At 48.5% G+C, this 19,229-nt stretch overlaps 1 protein-coding gene across 1 annotated transcript in view; it reads right to left on the reverse strand.

Annotated features, from left to right (window-relative positions):
• LOC141197745 (uncharacterized) overlaps positions 1-18,344 on the reverse strand; it is a 43,726-nt gene extending 25,382 nt beyond the window's left edge. Inside the window, exon 1 of the mRNA XM_073662831.1 lies at positions 18,286-18,344. The gene's annotated coding sequence lies outside the window, so the exon portion shown is untranslated. The remainder of the gene's footprint in view (positions 1-18,285) is intronic.
• Between the last annotated feature and the right edge of the window lie 885 nt (positions 18,345-19,229).

Raw genomic sequence — 19,229 nt, forward strand, 5'->3', positions numbered from 1 at the left:
GCCGCGTGTGTACGAGGTGTACGGAGCAGAGCCGCGTGTGTACGAGGTGTACGGAGCAGAGCCGCGTGTACGGAGCAGAGCCGCGTGTGTACGAGGTGTACGGAGCAGAGCCGCGTGTGTACGAGGTGTACGGAGCGGAGCCGCGTGTGTACGAGGCGTACGGAGCGGAGCCGCACGTGTACGAGGCGTACGGAGCAGAGCCGCGTGTGTACGAGGCGTACGGATCAGAGCCGCGTGTGTACGAGGTGTACGGAGCAGAGCCGCGTGTGTACGAGGTGTACGGAGCGGAGCCGCGTGTGTACGAGGTGTACGGAGCGGAGCCGCGTGTGTACGAGGTGTACGGAGCAGAGCCGCGTGTGTACAGAGCGGAGCCGCGCGTGTAAGAGGCGTACGGAGCGGAGCCGCGCGTGTACGAGGCGTACGGAGCGGAGCCGCACGTGTACGAGGTGTACGGAGCAGAGCCGCGTGTGTACAGAGCGGAGCCGCGCGTGTAAGAGGCGTACGGAGCGGAGCCGCGTGTGTACGAGGTGTACGGAGCAGAGCCGCGTGTGTACGAGGTGTACAGAGCGGAGCCGTGTGTGTACGAGGTGTACGGAGCAGAGCCGCGTGTACGAGGTGTACGGAGCGGAGCCGCGTGTGTACGGAGCGGAGCCGCGTGTGTACGAGGTGTACGAGGTGTACGGAGCGGAGCCGTGTGTACGAGGTGTACGGAGCAGAGCCGCGTGTGTACGAGGTGTACGGAGCAGAGCCGCGCGTGTACGAGGTGTACGGAGCAGAGCCGCGCGTGTACGAGGTGTACGGAGCAGAGCCGCGCGTGTACGAGGTGTACGGAGCAGAGCCGCGCGTGTACGAGGTGTACGAAGCGGAGCCGCGTGTGTACGAGGTGTACGGAGCGGAGCCGCGTGTGTACGAGGTGTACGGAGCAGAGCAACGTGTGTACGAGGTGTACGAAGCGGAGCCGCACGTGTACGAGGTGTACGAAGCGGAGCCGCGCGTGTACGAGGTGTACGGAGCGGAGCCACGCGTGTACGAGGTGTACGGAGCGGAGACTTGTGTGTACGAGGTGTAAGGAGCGGAGCCTTGTGTGTACAAGGTGTATGGAGCGGAGCCTTGTGTGTATGAGGTGTACGGCGTTCAGCCGTGTGTACAGAGCAGAGCCGGGTGTACGGAGCGGAGCCATGTGTACAAGTTGTATGGAGTGGAGCCGCGTGTATACGAGGTGTACGGAGCGAAGCCGTGTGTACAGAGCAGAGCCGTGTGTTCGAGGTGTACGGAGCGGAGCTGTGTATACCAAGTGTACGGAGCTGAGCAGTGTACGGAGCAGATCCACGCGTGTACGAGGCATAAGGAGCAGAGCCACGAATGTACGAGATGTGCGGAGTGGAGCCACGCGTGTATAAGGTGTACGGAGCAGAGCCACGCATGTACGAGGTGTACGGAATGGAGCCGCGATCCACCGCATGCAGTGACATTTCAATTGGTCAAAATCCGCAGCGGAGAATTGCGGTCACGCCAAGTGTAAGAAACACCAAGTTCAACACGAAGAGAAGAGGGGGAGGAAGCCCAAACACTATGGAGAGGGGGAGTGAAGACCCCTAGGCAGATCTAGTATCACCCTGTCTATCCTACCATCCCTATATAGGTTCCATAACGATCACCGAGCAGGAAACCTAAGCCCTGTTTATCCCTAGAGCTTAGCCCCAGATAGGGAGGGAAGGGGTAAGCACTGTTCAGGCCCCACTATAAACTAAAGACAATAAGGTAGACAAACAAAGGGGATAAACTTAGCTTGAGCAGACACCAGAAAGAAAACGCCAATTATCCTCCAAGGGCACAAGAGAAGAAGCTAGTCGACTGCTAGAGCCCTAATACCTGCACAATGGTACATAGAAATATGACTGGTGACTCCCTGAAGCAAAATGAGTGTTTTTAAACAACCAGACCAGGGTGTGTCAATCAGCAGCAGAAAAGAAGTCACCGCTGGGTCCTAAAGGAAGAAGGATTAAGGTGTCTACAATGCCAAGCGCAGTGACCTTCTACAGCCAGATGCAGAGTGACAATTACACCTGACACACCCGTGACAGTACCCTGCCTTCTACGAGTGGCCTCTGCACACTCAGGACCAGGTTTCTTAGGATAAGAGGTGTGGAATGCACAAACCAACCTAGGATCATTCACCTCTGATGCTGAAACCAAAATCCTTTCCTCTGGACCATAACCCTTCCAATGCACCAAGTACTGTTGGGAACAACGCTTGAGATTAGAATCTACAATCCTCTAAATCTGGAACTCCAGATTACCATCAAGCATGATTGGGGGCGGCGGTAGGGGTGAGGACTCAAGAGGTTCTACATATTTCTTGAGCAGAGACTTGCGAAACACATTGTGAATCTTAAGGGCCTCAGGTAGCTCAAGACGAAATGCTGCTGAATTAATGACGGCGGTTATTTTATAGGGACCAATAAATCTAGGTCCCAGCTTCTGGGAAGGAACCTTCAACTTGATATTCCTGGTAGACAACCACACAAAGTCATTCACACTCAGGTCCGGACCTGGCGAGCGTCTCCTGTCCGCTATATGTTTGGAAAATCATGGGAGACAGGTGCAATTACTCAGAACCTCCCGCCATACTGAGGAGAGCGATGAAGCAAAACGTTCCTCCTCAGGAACTCCCGAAGCCCCTCCCCCACTAAAAGTACCAAACTTTGGTGCATACGGTTACCATCCTAAGAACAGTGACCTGAACTCAGATGTTGCCAAAAAACCTACCAGAAGCTTCCAAACCCATGACATCATCATATGGGCAGTGCAGAATTGTTTAAAGGCATAGTAATCTTAGTGTATGTAAACTTTTGACTTTGCAGTAAGTAATAAAAATTCCTTCGAACATTCTCTCTCTCATTATTCTGGCATTTGGAAAATATTAAAAATTATGGTAATTTTAATTGACCTAAAACAGGAAAGGTTTATTCTGATTTCATGTCAGATATTGAGAAAAACATGCAGATGTATCTTTTTATATAGTGTGTGTAAATTTCTGGCTTCAACTGATATATATATATATATTTGTGTGTGATAATAGTGAGCTTCTTACTGACTTCTTTTAACCATTTTTCATCTTTGAAAACCTAAAGTGGTGAGATGAAGCTGAAAAGGAGAGAACTTATGCACAGGTCATTTTTACATTGCTGATCGCTTGATTCTTTTTTTGTGTTTTTCTGAAAAATCCTGAAAAAGACACAGTGTGTACATAACCTTACTCACTCTATCAGGGTCCAGTGATTCCACTTGCCACTTCTCGCACCTGTTGTTGATTCCCTGCAGCGGTGACTGTCTGCGGTGCTGTGATCTGTCACCGAACTCAGTGGCTTCTGACATCTACATCAAACGCTGAGTTCAGTGATTGACTACAGCGCTGCAGACACAACTTCACAGCTGCAGCCAATCAACAAAGATAGAAAGAGTAAAACCTCAGTTTTTGGGTTTTTATACCCCTGAGCTTGTGGAGTAATTTTTGAAATGGGACAACCCTTTTAATGATTTACTTTTAGTAATTTATTTAGGCGTGGGGAGGTGGTAATTATTTTTTTACTATTATACATTTGGTATAAACAACATTATAGATATGTTAATTTATTCATTCTGCATATAAAAATTCCAGTTATTTTTTTTAAAAGGTACATGTGTTTTATCATTTTTTGTGGCACTTTTAGCTAAAGCATATATGCTGTTTAACGTCTGACTTATCTAAAAATGTTACACGTATACAGTACACATTCACATCAATACAGATGGCATATACACTGTATTTATATAGTGTATATACTGTATGTGATTTGCGTATGTACTTTACACATAAATAATGGCAGCAATGAAGAAGATGGGGACCCCCTGTCACCATCACAGAGAGCAGTGGGGGAAGGTACTGTGATATCATCAACTAGAGGGCAGAAAGTGTAGAACTGGCAGGGAAATTGCAACTGTGTGGGGCAAAAAAGGAAAAAACAGCTTTTGTTGGAGTGGAGGACAGGAGAGAGTAGTGAGGCTAGAGACATAATACAGGAGGCTCCAGTACTCACTTCAGGTCAGCACTGTGCTCCTGTATACGAAATCTTTAATATCATTATTCATAGACGGCCACCAAAAAGCCTAGTAATAGCTTTCCGCAGAGCTGTGACCCCAAGATAACCACTCAAGATGGAATCATGAAACTCCTGCAACAGTCACGATCTTAGGTACACAACTACAAATAATTTGGACCCAGGAGCGGCAGAAGAAGCCATCGACTGGACTTTACGTATCTCAGCTTCCAACTCTGAGGATATCACAGAAAGCACAATGCGCTTAGATAAAATGGAGATTCAGGAGTAGAAACTGAACTTAAACTGCGTGATAGTACGACAGCTTTCACAGCCTGAAAATGATAGAGAAATTGAATCTAGAGAAAAATAAAGACCATCTGGCCTGTCTAGGGAGTTAGCCAGTCAGCTGATCAATATACGCTAAATTCCTATGGTCAGTGACCACAGTGAATTGATGTACTGCCCCCTCCAGAAAATGTCTCCATTCCTTAAAGGCTAATTTAATAGCGAGTAACTCCCAATTCCCAACAGCAGAATTTCTTTCAGCAGATGAAAATTTTCTCTAGAAAAAAGCACATTGGTTACAAATTGGTCAAAGTTTTGGAACCCTGAGATAAAACGGCCCCTACCCCGACCTCCGAAACATCGACCTCCACAATGAATGGTTCTTGGAGATTGGGTTGGATTAGAACAGGAGCAGACATGAAAGACTTTTTCAATTTTTCAAAAGCCCTCATAGCATCTGGTGGCCAAACCTTGAGATCTGCCCCCTTACGTGTGAAGTCAGTAAGAGGTTCAGCAATCTGAGCAAAACCCCTAATGAATTTCCTATAATAGTTGGCAAATCCTACAAAATGTTGCAATGCTTTCAGGTCACTAGGTTGGACCCAATCTATTATGGCTTTCACCTTCCCAGGATCCATCGTAAACACATCAGCCGATAAAATGATTCCCAGGAATTAAATTTCCTGAACAGAAAAAAAAAAAATCTCAATTTTAGCAAAGAAGTAATTTTTTCCTTCAATCTTTGTAATACAACATGAACATGTTCCTGGTGAGAATCCAAATTAAAATAATATAAATAAATAACTGCCTTTCTGCTCCGCTATCTGCAGCACGTGGTCTGAGGCATGGCGGGCACAATCTAGCAATGTCCCCACGTGTGGTCTGAGGCACAACCTAGCAACGTCCCCACTTGTGGTCTGAAGCACAACCTAGCAACGTCCCCACGTGTGGTCTGAGGCACAACCTAGCAACGTCCCCACGTGTAGTCTGAGGCACAACCTAGCAACGTCCCCACGTGTGGTCTGAGGCACAACCTAGCAACGTCCCCACGTGTGGTCAGAGGCACAACCTAGCAACGTCCCCACGTGTGGTCAGAGGCACAACCTAGCAACGTCCCCACGTGTGGTCTGAGGCACAACCTAGCAACGTCCCCACGTGTGGTCTGAGGCACAACCTAGCAACATCCCCCGTGTGGTCTGAGGAACAACCTAGCAACGTCCTCACGTGTGGTCAGAGGCACAACCTAGCAACGTCCTCACGTGTGGTCAGAGGCACAACCTAGCAACGCCCTCACGTGTGGCCTGAGGCACAATCCAGAAATGTCCTCACGTGTGGCCTGAGGCACAACCTAGCACCGTCCTCACGAGTGGTCAGAGGCACAACCTAGCAACATCCTCACGTGTGGTCAGGGGCACAACCTAGCAACGCCCTCACGTGTGGCCTGAGGCACAATCTAAAATGTCATCACGTGTGGTCTGAGGCACAACCTAGCAACGTCCTCATGTGTGGTCTGAGGCACAACCTAGCAACGTCCTCACGTGTGGTCAGAGGCACAACCTAGCAACGCCCTCACGTGTGGCCTGAGGCACAATCTAGAAATGTCCTCACGTGTGGCCTGAGGCACAACATAGCAACGTCCTCATGTGTGGTCTGAGGCACAACCTAGCAACGTCCTCACGTGTGGTCAGAGGCACAACCTAGCAACGCCCTCACGTGTGGCCTGAGGCACAATCTAGAAATGTCCTCACGAGTGGCCTGAGGCACAATCTAGCAACGTCCCCACGTGTGGTCTGAGGCACAATCTAGCAACGTCCCCACGTGTGGTCAGAGGCACAACCTAGCAACGTCCTCACGTGTGGTCAGAGGCACAACCTAGCAACGCCCTAACGTGTGGCCTGAGGCACAATCCAAAAATGTCCTTACGTGTGGCCTGAGGCACAACCTAGCACCGTCCTCACGAGTGGTCAGAGGCACAACCTAGCAACGTCCTCACGTGTGGTCAGAGGCACAACCTAGCAACGCCCTCACGTGTGGCCTGAGGCACAATCTAAAATGTCCTCACGTGTGGCCTGAGGCACAACCTAGCAACGTCCTCATGTGTGGTCTGAGGCACAACCTAGCAACGTCCTCACGTGTGGTCAGAGGCGCAACCTAGCAACGCCCTCACGTGTGGCCTGAGGCACAATCTAGAAATGTCCTCACGAGTGGCCTGAGGCACAATCTAGCAACGTCCCTACGTGTGGTCTGAGGCACAATCTAGCAACGTCCCCACGTGTGGTCAGAGGCACAACCTAGCAACGTCCTCACGTGTGGTCAGAGGCACAACCTAGCAACGCCCTCACGTGTGGCCTGAGGCACAATCCAGAAATGTCCTCACGTGTGGCCTGAGGCACAAACTAGCACCATCCTCACGAGTGGTCAGAGGCACAACCTAGCAACGTCCTCACGTGTGGTCAGAGGCACAACCTAGCAATGCCCTCACGTGTGGCCTGAGGCACAATCTAAAATGTCCTCACGTGTGGCCTGAGGCACAACCTAGCAACGTCCTCATGTGTGGTCTGAGGCACAACCTAGCAACGTCCTCACGTGTGGTCAGAGGCGCAACCTAGCAACGCCCTCACGTGTGGCCTGAGGCACAATCTAGAAATGTCCTCACGTGTGGCCTGAGGCACAACCTAGCAACGTCCTCATGTGTGGTCTGAGGCACAACCTAGCAACGTCCTCATGTGTGGTCAGAGGCACAACCTAGCAACGTCCTCACGTGTGGTCAGAGGCACAACCTAGCAACGCCCTCACGTGTGGCCTGAGGCACAATCCAGAAATGTCCTCACGTGTGGCCTGAGGCACAACCTAGCACCGTCCTCACGAGTGGTCAGAGGCACAACCTAGCAACGTCCTCACGTGTGGTCAGAGGCACAACCTAGCAACGCCCTCACGTGTGGCCTGAGGCACAATCTAAAATGTCCTCACGTGTGGCCTGAGGCACAACCTAGCAACGTCCTCATGTGTGGTCTGAGGCACAACCTAGCAACGTCCTCACGTGTGGTCAGAGGCGCAACCTAGCAACGCCCTCACGTGTGGCCTGAGGCACAATCTAGAAATGTCCTCACGTGTGGCCTGAGGCACAACCTAGCAACGTCCTCATGTGTGGTCTGAGGCACAACCTAGCAACGTCCTCACGTGTGGTCAGAGGCACAACCTAGCAACGTCCTCACGTGTGGTCAGAGGCACAACGTAGCAACGCCCTCACGTGTGGCCTGAGGCCCAATCCAGAAATGTCCTCACGTGTGGCCTGAGGCACAACCTAGCACCGTCCTCACGAGTGGTCAGAGGCACAACCTAGCAACGTCCTCACGTGTGGTCAGAGGCACAACCTAGCAACGCCCTCACGTGTGGCCTGAGGCACAATCTAAAATGTCCTCACGTGTGGCCTGAGGCACAACCTAGCAACGTCCTCATGTGTGGTCTGAGGCACAACCTAGCAACGTCCTCACGTGTGGTCAGAGGCGCAACCTAGCAACGCCCTCACGTGTGGCCTGAGGCACAATCTAGAAATGTCCTCACATGTGGCCTGAGGCACAACCTAGCAACGTCCTCATGTGTGGTCTGAGGCACAACCTAGCAACGTCCTCACGTGTGGTCAGAGGCACAACCTAGCAACGCTCTCACGTGTGGCCTGAGGCACAATCTACAAATGTCCTCACGAGTGGCCTGAGGCACAACCTAGCAACGTCCCCACGTGTGGTCAGAGGCACAACCTAGCAACGCCCTCACGTGTGGCCTGAGGCACAATCTAGAAATGTCCTCACGAGTGGCCTGAGGCACAACTTAGCAACGTCCCCACGTGTGGTCAGAGGCACAACCTAGCAACGTCCTCACGTGTGGTCAGAGGCACAACCTAGCAATGCCCTCACGTGTCGCCTGAGGCACAATCTAGAAATGTCCTCACGTGTGGCCTGAGGCACAACCTAGCAACGTCCTCATGTGTGGTCTGAGGCACAACCTAGCAACGTCCTCACGTGTGGTCAGAGGCACAACCTAGCAACGCCCTCACGTGTGGCCTGAGGCACAATCTAGAAATGTCCTCACGAGTGGCCTGAGGCACAACCTAGCAACGTCCCCACGTGTGGTCAGAGGCACAACCTAGCAACGTCCTCACGTGTGGTCAGAGGCACAACCTAGCAACACCCTCACGTGTGGCCTGAGGCACAATCTAGAAATGTCCTCACGTGTGGCCTGAGGCACAACCTAGCAACGTCCTCATGTGTGGTCTGAGGCACAACCTAGCAACGTCCTCACGTGTGGTCAGAGGCACAACCTAGCAATGTCCTCACGTGTGGTCAGAGGCACAACCTAGCAACGCTCTCACGTGTGGCCTGAGACACAATCTAGAAATGTCCTCACGAGTGGCCTGAGGCACAAGCTAGCAACGTCCCCACGTGTGGTCAGAGGCACAACCTAGCAACGTCCTCACGTGTGGTCAGAGGCACAACCTAGCAACGCCCTCATGTGTGGCCTGAGGCACAATCTAGAAATGTCCTCACGTGTGGCCTGAGGCACAACCTAGCTACGTCCTCATGTGTGGTCTGAGGCACAACCTAGCAACGTCCTCACGTGTGGTCTGAGGCACAACTTAGCAACGTCCTCACGTGTGGTCAGAGGCACAACCTAGCAACGTCCTCACGTGTGGTCAGAGGCACAACCTAGCAACGCCCTTACGTGTGGCCTGAGGCACAATCTAGAAATGTCCTCACGTGTGGCCTGAGGCACAACCTAGCAACGTCCTCACGTGTGGTCTGAGGCACAATCTAGCAACATCCCCATGTGTGGTCTGAGGCACAATATAGAAATGTCCTCACGTGTGCCCTGAGGCACGGCAGGCACAATCTAGTAACGTCATCGCGTCGGCTACCATCATATTCAACAATAAATAACATTAAAATCTCAGTGACACCATACCATCTGCGAGGTCAGGCGTTATAGATGCCCCTGAAGGAGAAGCCTGGACCCACCGGAGGATTCTCCAGAGAGTCAGTCTAACGATGAAGTCTATGGCTTCTAAAATAATATTCTAATTGGAACACTGCAGCGTTTCAGTTGGTCATATATGATGAAGTGAGACCGACTGCCTGCAGTTCAGCCATCATGAATATTTAAATAGCATTGTTTGGATGGTTAAAAATATGTTAATTTTAAACCTAGTTACATAGGGTTCTTAAAGGGAACCAATCAAGGTTTTCCTCATATAAAGTATGGCCACCACCTGTATGCCACCATTCTAGAATGCTGTACACATGTTTCCAAGCCAATTTGCACAATGTTAAAAAAAGAACTTTATTATACTCACCTACGGGGCGATCCAGTCCTATGGATGTCGCTGGTCTTCATCAGCACCGTTCCAGTCTGCTTTGTGTGGATTACACGTCCAACGTCATTCCCACACAGCCTCTGCCATCACACTCTTGTGCAGGCATACTTCTCTTCCCTGTGCGGGGAAAGGGCAGAGAGAAATGCGTCTGCCCAGGAGTGCGATGGAAGACACTGTGTGGATAATGTAGGACACGTCATCGACTTGAAGAAAGGAGGACGGCAATCTCAGGAAGAGGAGGCGCCAGATTAACAGTAGCGAAGCCCATTGGATGGGACCGCCCTGTAGGTGAGTCTAATATAAGGAATTTTTTTTTACGTTATGCAGATCGGATTGGGGACTTATATACAGCATTCTAGGGCATACAGGTGGTAGTCGTACTTTATATGGGGAAAACCAGGTGACAGGTTCCCTTTAAGCAGGTTTTCAGCTATGCAGCAAGTACAAGTGAACTTCATTGTTTCAAAAGTGGGTTACCTGTCTAAGCCATGTTATTATAGTACCTTTTACATGGTTTATACAGATGCATCATGGGCTTTTCCTGCCCTATGAGTAAAATGAAAGGCTAAAATACAATGAGGAAACTTAATCAGAGAAATGTTTTATTTACATTCAGAACAAAAACAAATAAACAAATAACCATTACCACAGAAATCTCAAACTTTTACTTGTAGAAATATTGTCAAAAGAACATTTTAACATATATAGAAACAATTATAATTTTATAAAAGTGCATTTTATTAGCATTGAAAACTTTATGCCTTTGCTTGTTTCATTTTACGCATGTCTGATGTATTATAAAACTGTAATAAGCTGTTGGTGCATAAGGGCAGGATTGTGGGTAGGGTCTTTGGCTTTGCTCCGGCCCCTCGGCCTGCCTCCAGTGTCTGATGTTTAGGTGTCCTGGAACTGGGATCATGATGCCTGCTTTGGATAGCAAATCAATAGCCTTGAAAAACCCGGCAATGAGGGAAAGAGTCTTACGGGGGTGGGTCGCGAAAACAAGGGAGCATGGAAAATTCTATTTTGTAGCCGTAGGAGACAATGTCTCTGACCCACGCGTTGGTGGATGTAGGTGTTGGTGATGTAGGTACGAGGTGATTTTAGTTATGCAGCTAGGGCCTTTCTAGTCTGTACAGAGACCAGTTGGGTGTTGTTGCAGTGTTCTCCCCTGTGTGGGTTCTCCAGTGGCTACCAAAATGCGTTTTCTGATTAGAACATGTCGCACATTTTGAACATGAAAAGGCTTCTCTCCTGTGTGACTTCTCAGATGTTTATTAAGAGTTGATTTCTGTACAAAACATTTCCCACAATCTGAACATGAAAAAGGCTTCTCTCCTGTATGAGTTCTCTGATGTGCATTAAGATGTGATTTCTGTACAAAACTTTTCCCACATTCTGAACATGAAAAAGGCTTCTCTCCTGTGTGAGTTCTCTGATGTTTATTGAGAGTTGATTTCTGTACAAAACATTTACCACAATCTGAACATGAAAAAGGCTTCTCCCCTGTGTGAGTTCTCTGATGTGTATTAAGAGTTGATTTCTGCACAAAGCATTTCCCACATTCTGAACATGAAAAAGGCTTCTCCCCTGTGTGGGTTCTCTGGTGCTTAACAAAATTTGATTTATGGTTAAAACATTTTCCACATTCTAAACATGAAAAAGGCTTCTCCCCTGAGTGGGTTCTTTGGTGGATAACAACATCTGATTTATGTTTAAAACATTTTCCATATTCTGAACATGAAAAAGGCTTTTTCCCTGTGTGAGTTCTCTGGTGCCTAACAAGATCTGATTTCTGGTTAAAACATTTCCCACACTTGGAACAAGAAAATCTATTCTCTGCTGTGTGAATTTTTTGATGTTTAAGAAAAGACTTTTTGAGGGGAAAACTATTTGTATATTCTGGATGTGAAAATGGCTTCTTTGCTTTAGGAGCAGTTCGTTTTTTAATGCTTATTTTGTGACTTTGAGTTTCCTTATTAGTTGGTAATGAATCGGAAGACAGGACCTGTATGAAAGGCTCAGATGACAAATCTTTGCTGTGAAGGAATGATGGTATATATGGAGTAATGGCATTCACTTCAATTGTATCCTGTGGGATCTCAAGGTCATCTGATTTAAAAATTGAAGCTATCAGCTGTCCCTCTGATCTCCTGGTACAGTCGTCATCTGCCAAGAATAAAACCAATTATTATTTTTGAATAAATATCCTTGAATTTTATATTTTTGAACATTTCTAATTAAACTGTCCATTATAATGGCAAGTTACGTAACAAAAAAAAAATATTAATTATTCACCAAGACAATGACAGTTCACAGTCCAATAGAATACTTCATAGGATGAACCAGTAGAGCGTGGTGTCCAACTGTTTGTTCATTCTGCCTCCAAAACATGGAATAAAAAGCCACCAATGTTATGAAGGCAAAAATGATACCAATAAAAACTTCTACTCATCTCACAAAAAAACAAGTCTCCACTCAGGTCCATCATCTGTCAGTGGAAAAACAGAGGTTTCCACATTATTAGTGGCTCATAGGCTCTTGAGAATCAACATGGCTTCCATAAACCAATCCAGTAATATCTGCTCCCCCAAAGTCAGATCTTCCCTCACTTCTGAGCCTTGCAGTGTGCCCAAACCATATTTACCATCCATGTATTTGGCATTACTATAGTGAGAAGGACCCACTTAATTTATGGTGTGTGTCTCCTGGAGCACAATCTGGGCACTATGTGTTGGGTAATATTATGGCACATGTGCAATTTTCATGCTCCATCATCCACTGGGTGCTAATTTCTGGAAAGTGCCTGTGGAGTCAATATAGACACTGCTCCTACAGATTAATTCTTTGAGTTTTATTATTTCCAAAATGCAGTCACTTTATGGGGATCTCTAAAAATGAGTAACGAGTGGTGAAACCTCTCTGGTGTAATTAGAGTATGGGGCTCGGAGGCTCTTGGCAATCTAAACTATCATAAGGGCCAATATTTTGATGAGTGCCAAGAAGAAATATTAGACATTCAAAAAATAACTTTTATAACAGAGTAGAGCTGAGGTGTCTTAAATTTAGACCACGGGCATTTGGAAGAGACAATGGAGACCTTTTTTAAAGACTACCAGTGAGTTACAGACTCAAATAAGTGAGGCAGGCCGATCCCACCACAATCAAACTATCATACAGAATAAACCTATAATAAAGATATAGACTAAAAAAATGTTAGATCCCCAACAACAACGTATGTATGAGGGGAGAACTCCAACACTAAACTAGAGTTGTACTCTTATGGTGGACCATTGGAGCTACTATGAGTCCTGACCAGAAGAGTAGAGAAAGTATTAGCGCTCCCATTTCAGGAGAGATTGTGCAGTAATCTGAATTCCTTAGGATTGAAAACATAATGGAAATAATGACGTGGAGTGAATCCATGAAACCAGGGCTCGAGCCATGCCAACACATCTCCTGCAGGCGTGAATAAATGTATATTACAACCATCAGCCATGCACAGCTTAGAGATACCGTAGTTTTCTAACTATAGGACGCACCGGACCATAAGACGCACCTAGGTTTTTAAAAAATGTGGTCATGATGCACTTTTAAGGGGGAGGGGGTCTTCTGCTGACACTGGTATAGGGGTAATGAACCCCAATTGACAATATCCCCCATTCTGGTATATATGCCCCCCCTTGCTTTAATACGTGGTCCCCATCCCCATCCTAGTATGGCTGGCACCCCTCCATCCTGGTATGCATGGCACCCCTCCATCCTGGTATGCATGTCACCCCTCATCCTTATCCTGGTATGCATGGAACCCCTCATCCTTATCCTGGTATGCATGGCACCCCTCATCCCTATCCTGGTATGCATGGCACCCCTCATCCCTATCCTGGTATGCATGGCACCCCTCATCCCTATCCTGGTATGCATGGCACCGCTCATCCCTATCCTGGTATGCATGGCACCCCTAATCCCTGTCCTGGTATGCATGGCACCCCTAATCCCTGTCCTGGTATGCATGGCCCCCTCATCTTTATCCTGATATGCATGGCACCCCTAAACCCTGTCCTGGCATGCATGGCCCCCTCATCTTTATCCTGTTATGCATGGCACCCCTAATCCCTGCCCTGGTATGCATGGCCCCCCCTCAGCTTTATCCTAGTATGCATGGTCCCCCTAATCCCCATCAAGCTGCACATAAAAAAAATAAACACTCCTACTCACCTCTCTTCTCTCTCCTCCAGCGCTGCGTCCTGTCTGCCTGCACTGATCTCTACATGTGAGCCGCGCATGACATCACTGTCATTCGTGGCTCACAAGGAGAGAGAGATCATCTGCCGGAAGTCACTGCTCCCCATGCCGGGACTGTGTGTGCGGGGAGCAGTGACTTCATGCTGCTTAATAGCTGGCACACAGTGGAGTGCAGTGCGGCTCCTGCTGCTGCCGGGCAATCGTGTGTGCCCGCTTATTAAAGGGCATGAATATTCACCGCTCTCCACTCCCATGGGCGTGAAGAGAGGTTGAATATTCATGCCCTTTAACAGCGGGCACAGGCGATTCCAGCAACTGCTCCCCACGCCCCAATGGGCGTGGGGAGCAGTGAATATTCATTTTCTTTAGCAGCGGGGACAGTGTAGGCTGCAGCGGGTAGCCCTGTGCCCCGCTCCTCCACATATATATGTATATATATATATATATATATATATATATATATATATATATATATATATACACATATACACATCCCCTCCCCCCAAAATTTATGGTATATCATGGCACAGGTGTAATGTTTTTTATGTAGTTTGTCGCAATCCTGTTTGAAGTTAGTTGGTTTTAAAAGAAACTGTAAAGTCAGGATAAAGGGAAACTCTGCTGTTATTGTACAGAAATTCACACTTGTCCCTCACTGCACATTTAATGCTGTATCTCATAAAAGTGAAGTTTGGCCAGAAAGACTGGACCTGGTCTTGTAGGGACCATATGAGCACATTCAGCAGCACAGAAGGGAGAGAAGGTAGATTCATCCAATAAGATATCAGGGATCTAGGAAGCCAACAGCATCATTACCCTCCTCTTTCTCTTACAGGCCCATCATAATATTATTCTTCAAGTGATTTTCTAATTTGTCAGCACATTCTACATACGCTGTCATTTGGCTTTGTAGTTTACAGATCTGAGGAGGTAACAGTCAGCATCCCCAGGGGGTAGGTGGATCCTCCAGGTTGTAAGTTATATAGAAAAGGGCTTTCAATACCCAAAGTCATTTGAACAGTTTTGGGTGGAAGAGAATGTTATGGTCTAGCGGCAAAATGGTGATCACACGATTGTGATACGGCCGGACTACACCACCGATAAAGCAGCCACAGCCGGTGACTGAGAAGAATCTGTGACTTCTCTGTATTTAGTGGTCACTACTCACCTGGGTAGTCATATGTAGGAATCTCCTCTTTATACCACTCATCACCCCTCACATATGTCTCTGTAGTATTAATATGGGTCAGATCTTCACCCTGAAACAAATATTGTAAAAGTCACAGACAGATGGAGAAGTTCCATCTATGATCAGCTCTAATCCTGCCATTGCGTCGCCCCTGGGCCACTGTGTGTGGGGATACCCGGAGCCAGGTCTCTGCGCGATGCTGGGACTAGTAGTGGTGACCCGGTCCCGTGGCTCAGGGTGCTCTGGTTCAAATGGCAGTCTATGTTTATTGTGGTCTTTAAGTATTTAAGTGTCTGACTACGCCACCCATGGATTGCGGTCAGGGTGAACCACCACTGCAGGGCAGTCCGCTGAGGCTGGTATTGTGTGTGCAGCAGAGTGTGGTATAACTCCCCACGGGAGGAGTGTAGCCTCAGGGCAGGTAGTGTAGATGGTGGGAGCGATAGTGCAGGCCGCGGAAGTAACACTCAGAGTCTTTCATGTAGTTCAGGGTCTTTACTGGTGGTATTATCAAATGACCCGTCCGGTATACTGGTTAACAACGGAGACCTGGTCAGTCTGAGAGCAACTGAGCAATCCCGCTGGTCAGGGGGAGTTTGTAGGCCTGCCGTTCTGACTGCACTCTTCCCTGGCTATCCCGCTGTAGTGTGGTGGTAGCCCACGCCTCTGAGTGTACCGTGTGGTTCTCACCCGTATGACGAGCAACTTGGGGCCTTCTGTACTTCTTACCCCTCCGGGGTGGTATTCGTCCCTCACGTGTGGCTGCGCCTCCGGGCTTCCTTGGGCCAGAGGACTTGAAATCCCCTGCGTTGTGGTTTTCTGCTGCTAGGTTTAGAACTTTGACAGCCTCGGACTCCAGTGTCCGGCTTAGTAGTCACTGGCCAGGACTAGCTCTTCTAGCTCTTGTCCCTGGCCTTTAGTTTCTCCTCTGTCCACAGGGACTCCTCAGCTGCGGCTGACCTGTCCCTAACTTGGTCTCTCTAGGTCTCTCTAACCCCGCCTCAGACCCAGTTTTTATAAGGGCAGCCAGCTCCCCTCCCTGGGCTGAGGCAGGAGGTGCTGCAGGCTAATTGTCCCTAACCAGGGAACCTCCCACCTGCTCTCAGACATGACATGCTGTTATAGTGGCAACCAGGCCAGGGTGCCACACCATCTCCACCGTCCTCATTACACAAGTATAAAACATGTAATACTGGGGGATAAAACAAGACTGAACACAAGACCTTCACAGCCGTCAACACATCATAGGGGAGATCTCATGACACCTTCTCTCCATCTACCTGATGATCCTGAAGAACATTAGGATCTTCTTGTTTACAGTCCTGTGGAAGAAGAGGATGGGGACATCTCTCTGGTGTTGTCCTCTTACTGGATAGATCTGGAGGAAACACATACAAGGACTGAATTCATTCTTTACATACAGATAATTATAGGCCGTGTGTATTTAGTCCTGTCTATTACCTGGTGATGTGAGGGGCTGAGGAACCTCCATCATGATGTCCTTGTACAGATCTTTGTGTCCTTCTAAATACTCCCACTCCTCCATGGAGAAATAGACAGCGACATCCTGACATCTTATAGGAACCTGACACATACAATGATACCGTCATTCCCCCCGATCCCTTCATAGCGTTACTGTATAATGTCCCAGCAGTGTCACCTCTCCAGTCAGCAGCTCAATCATCTTGTAGGTGAGTTCTAATATCTTCTGGTCATTGATGTCCTCATGCATCAGGGGGAGAGGTGGAGGCCCCGTGATTGGGCTCAGGGGTCTTCCCCATCCCTCAGACACAGGGGCCTGACAGCACTCACTAGAGGTCTTCTTCACTACTGCGTAATCCTGGTTATGGAGAGACACATTAATAAATCTCCCTCCAGACATTTCCAGAGTCCTCACCTCTCCAGTTCTGTTCATCTGTTATTCCCATAGATAAGAATGATGTAATGTGATGTCATCAGAATCTCTCACCTCTCCAGTAAGCCGGAAGAGGATCTCTAGGGTGAGGTGTAATATCCGCTCCGCCATCTTGTCTCTGTCCATATCCATCTTTGATGGGTCAATAAGGATAACTCTCTTATATAGATCTTCACTGAGAGGATCTGATATTGTAGAGACCTGAATGAGAAGATGATGAGACGATGTAACATCATAAAAGTCCTGTGTAATAATACAATTACTGGAGATAATAAGGGGAAACATATGATGAGATATATTATTTTACAGTATTTAGATTTCTTCTTTACATCTAGTAATAAAACCTATATATTTTAGGCCACAGACAACAAGCAGTTTCTTCCTCTGAGTCTGTAGCTGAATACGTTTCTCCAAGACTCATCTTCCATAAAGCTAATTTTCGGCTGATTTACTGACACTGCAATCGGCATTAGTAATACTGCAGGAGATATTCATTACACGTGACATGAGAAATAACTACTTCATGAGGAGGACGACATCTTCATCTTCTACTACGGCTGTACAAACATATTTGGACAGAGTCCGTGGTGGTTGCTGTTTCTTTCCTGTTTTTGTTGTTTCTTGTGTCATTTCTTACCTTTATGTAACGTGTGTGTATTGGTTCTGACATTCGTGATCTTGTTGTCATGTGAAAATCACTATATTAAGAACGCCCAAGGGATATGACGCCGGCTTATAAAAGGCGTCCGGCCCCGGAATGTGGCAACAGGAGCGTGTTCACACCACAACTCCCTCCCCATGAAACGCTGCTTGTGCCGACAGCTGATGGATATCGCGTCACAGATCTGACAGGATCATCTGGATTGTTTCATAGGACGTACAGGAGGAACCGGTCTAGAAAGCAGAAGATCCAGCAAATATCTGCCACATATTCCTGCAAATCCCCCGAATGTCATCACTAGTATCTACATTATTGTGCTGGAACTAGGAGAGGAATAATGGCGTTGTGTGAGGACTTCTCTGGGCTTCTGTCCTTCATCCTGCAGTCGCCTGAATGGATCTAATGTGGACGGGAACCAGCTAAGCCGCATTCTGTCCAAAGCTGTTATGTCACTGTTCACACCACACAGAGACCCCAAAAGAGTCTCCGAGCTGAAGGGGTTAATGCCCCCTGCGCCCAGTAATGGGGGTCTCCACATACCTCCACCTGCAGAGCCGCCGCCACATATATGGCTGCTCTGTGTGCACAGGAGCTGTGATGAGGTCACAGGAGGGGAGGAGTCAGGGGTCACATGATCAGGGGCCTCAGTGGATGCAGGACTCTGCTGTGCTGGTTGTCATGGTGCTGGATGAGCTGAAGTTTATGTGTGGGGTCAGGAGGGGTTTACAGTGTGGATGTAGCAGAGCCATGTGTGTACGAGGTGTACGGAGCGGAGCCGCGTGTGTACGAGGTGTACGGAGCAGAGCCGCGCGTGTACGAGGTGTACGGAGCGGAGCCGTGTGTGTACGAGGTGTACGGAGCAGAGCCGTGTGTGTACGAGGTGTACGGAGCGGAGCCGCGCGTGTACGAGGTGTACGGAGCGGAGCCGTGTGTGTACGAGGTGTACGGAGCAGAGCCGCGTGTGGACGAGGTGTACGGAGCGGAGCCGCGCGTGTACGAGGTGTACGGAGCGGAGCCGCGCATGTACGAGGTGTACGGAGCGGAGCCGCTTGTGTACGAGGTGTACGGAGCGGAGCCGTGTGTGTACGAGGCGTACGGAGCGGAGCCGCACGTGTACGAGGCGTACGGAGCGGAGCCGCGTGTGTACGAGGCGTACGGAGCGGAGCCGCATGTGTACGAGGTGTACGGAGCGGAGCCGCGTGTGTACGAGGCGTACGGAGCGGAGCCACGTGTGTACGAGGTTTACGGAGCGGAGCCGTGTGTGTACGAGGTGTACGGAGCGGAGCCGCGTGTGTACGAAGAATAAAGTTGTCTAATCACTTATATCGCACGAGGAAAGGTGTAAAAAAAAAAAAAAGGGTTAGGGTTGTGATGGGGTTGGGATTTTTTCAGAAGTAAAGAAAAAAATCATGACTATATGGCGACTAATGTTGAGTGCAAGTGCTCGCTATTTGAGTTTGCATCGGGTGCTCAGGTATGCATCG

This window comes from Phyllobates terribilis, unplaced genomic scaffold (genome assembly GCF_046119375.1).
Source record: "Phyllobates terribilis strain yellow unplaced genomic scaffold, ASM4611937v1 Scaffold_86__1_contigs__length_6382490, whole genome shotgun sequence".
NCBI classification, from domain to species: domain Eukaryota; kingdom Metazoa; phylum Chordata; class Amphibia; order Anura; family Dendrobatidae; genus Phyllobates; species Phyllobates terribilis.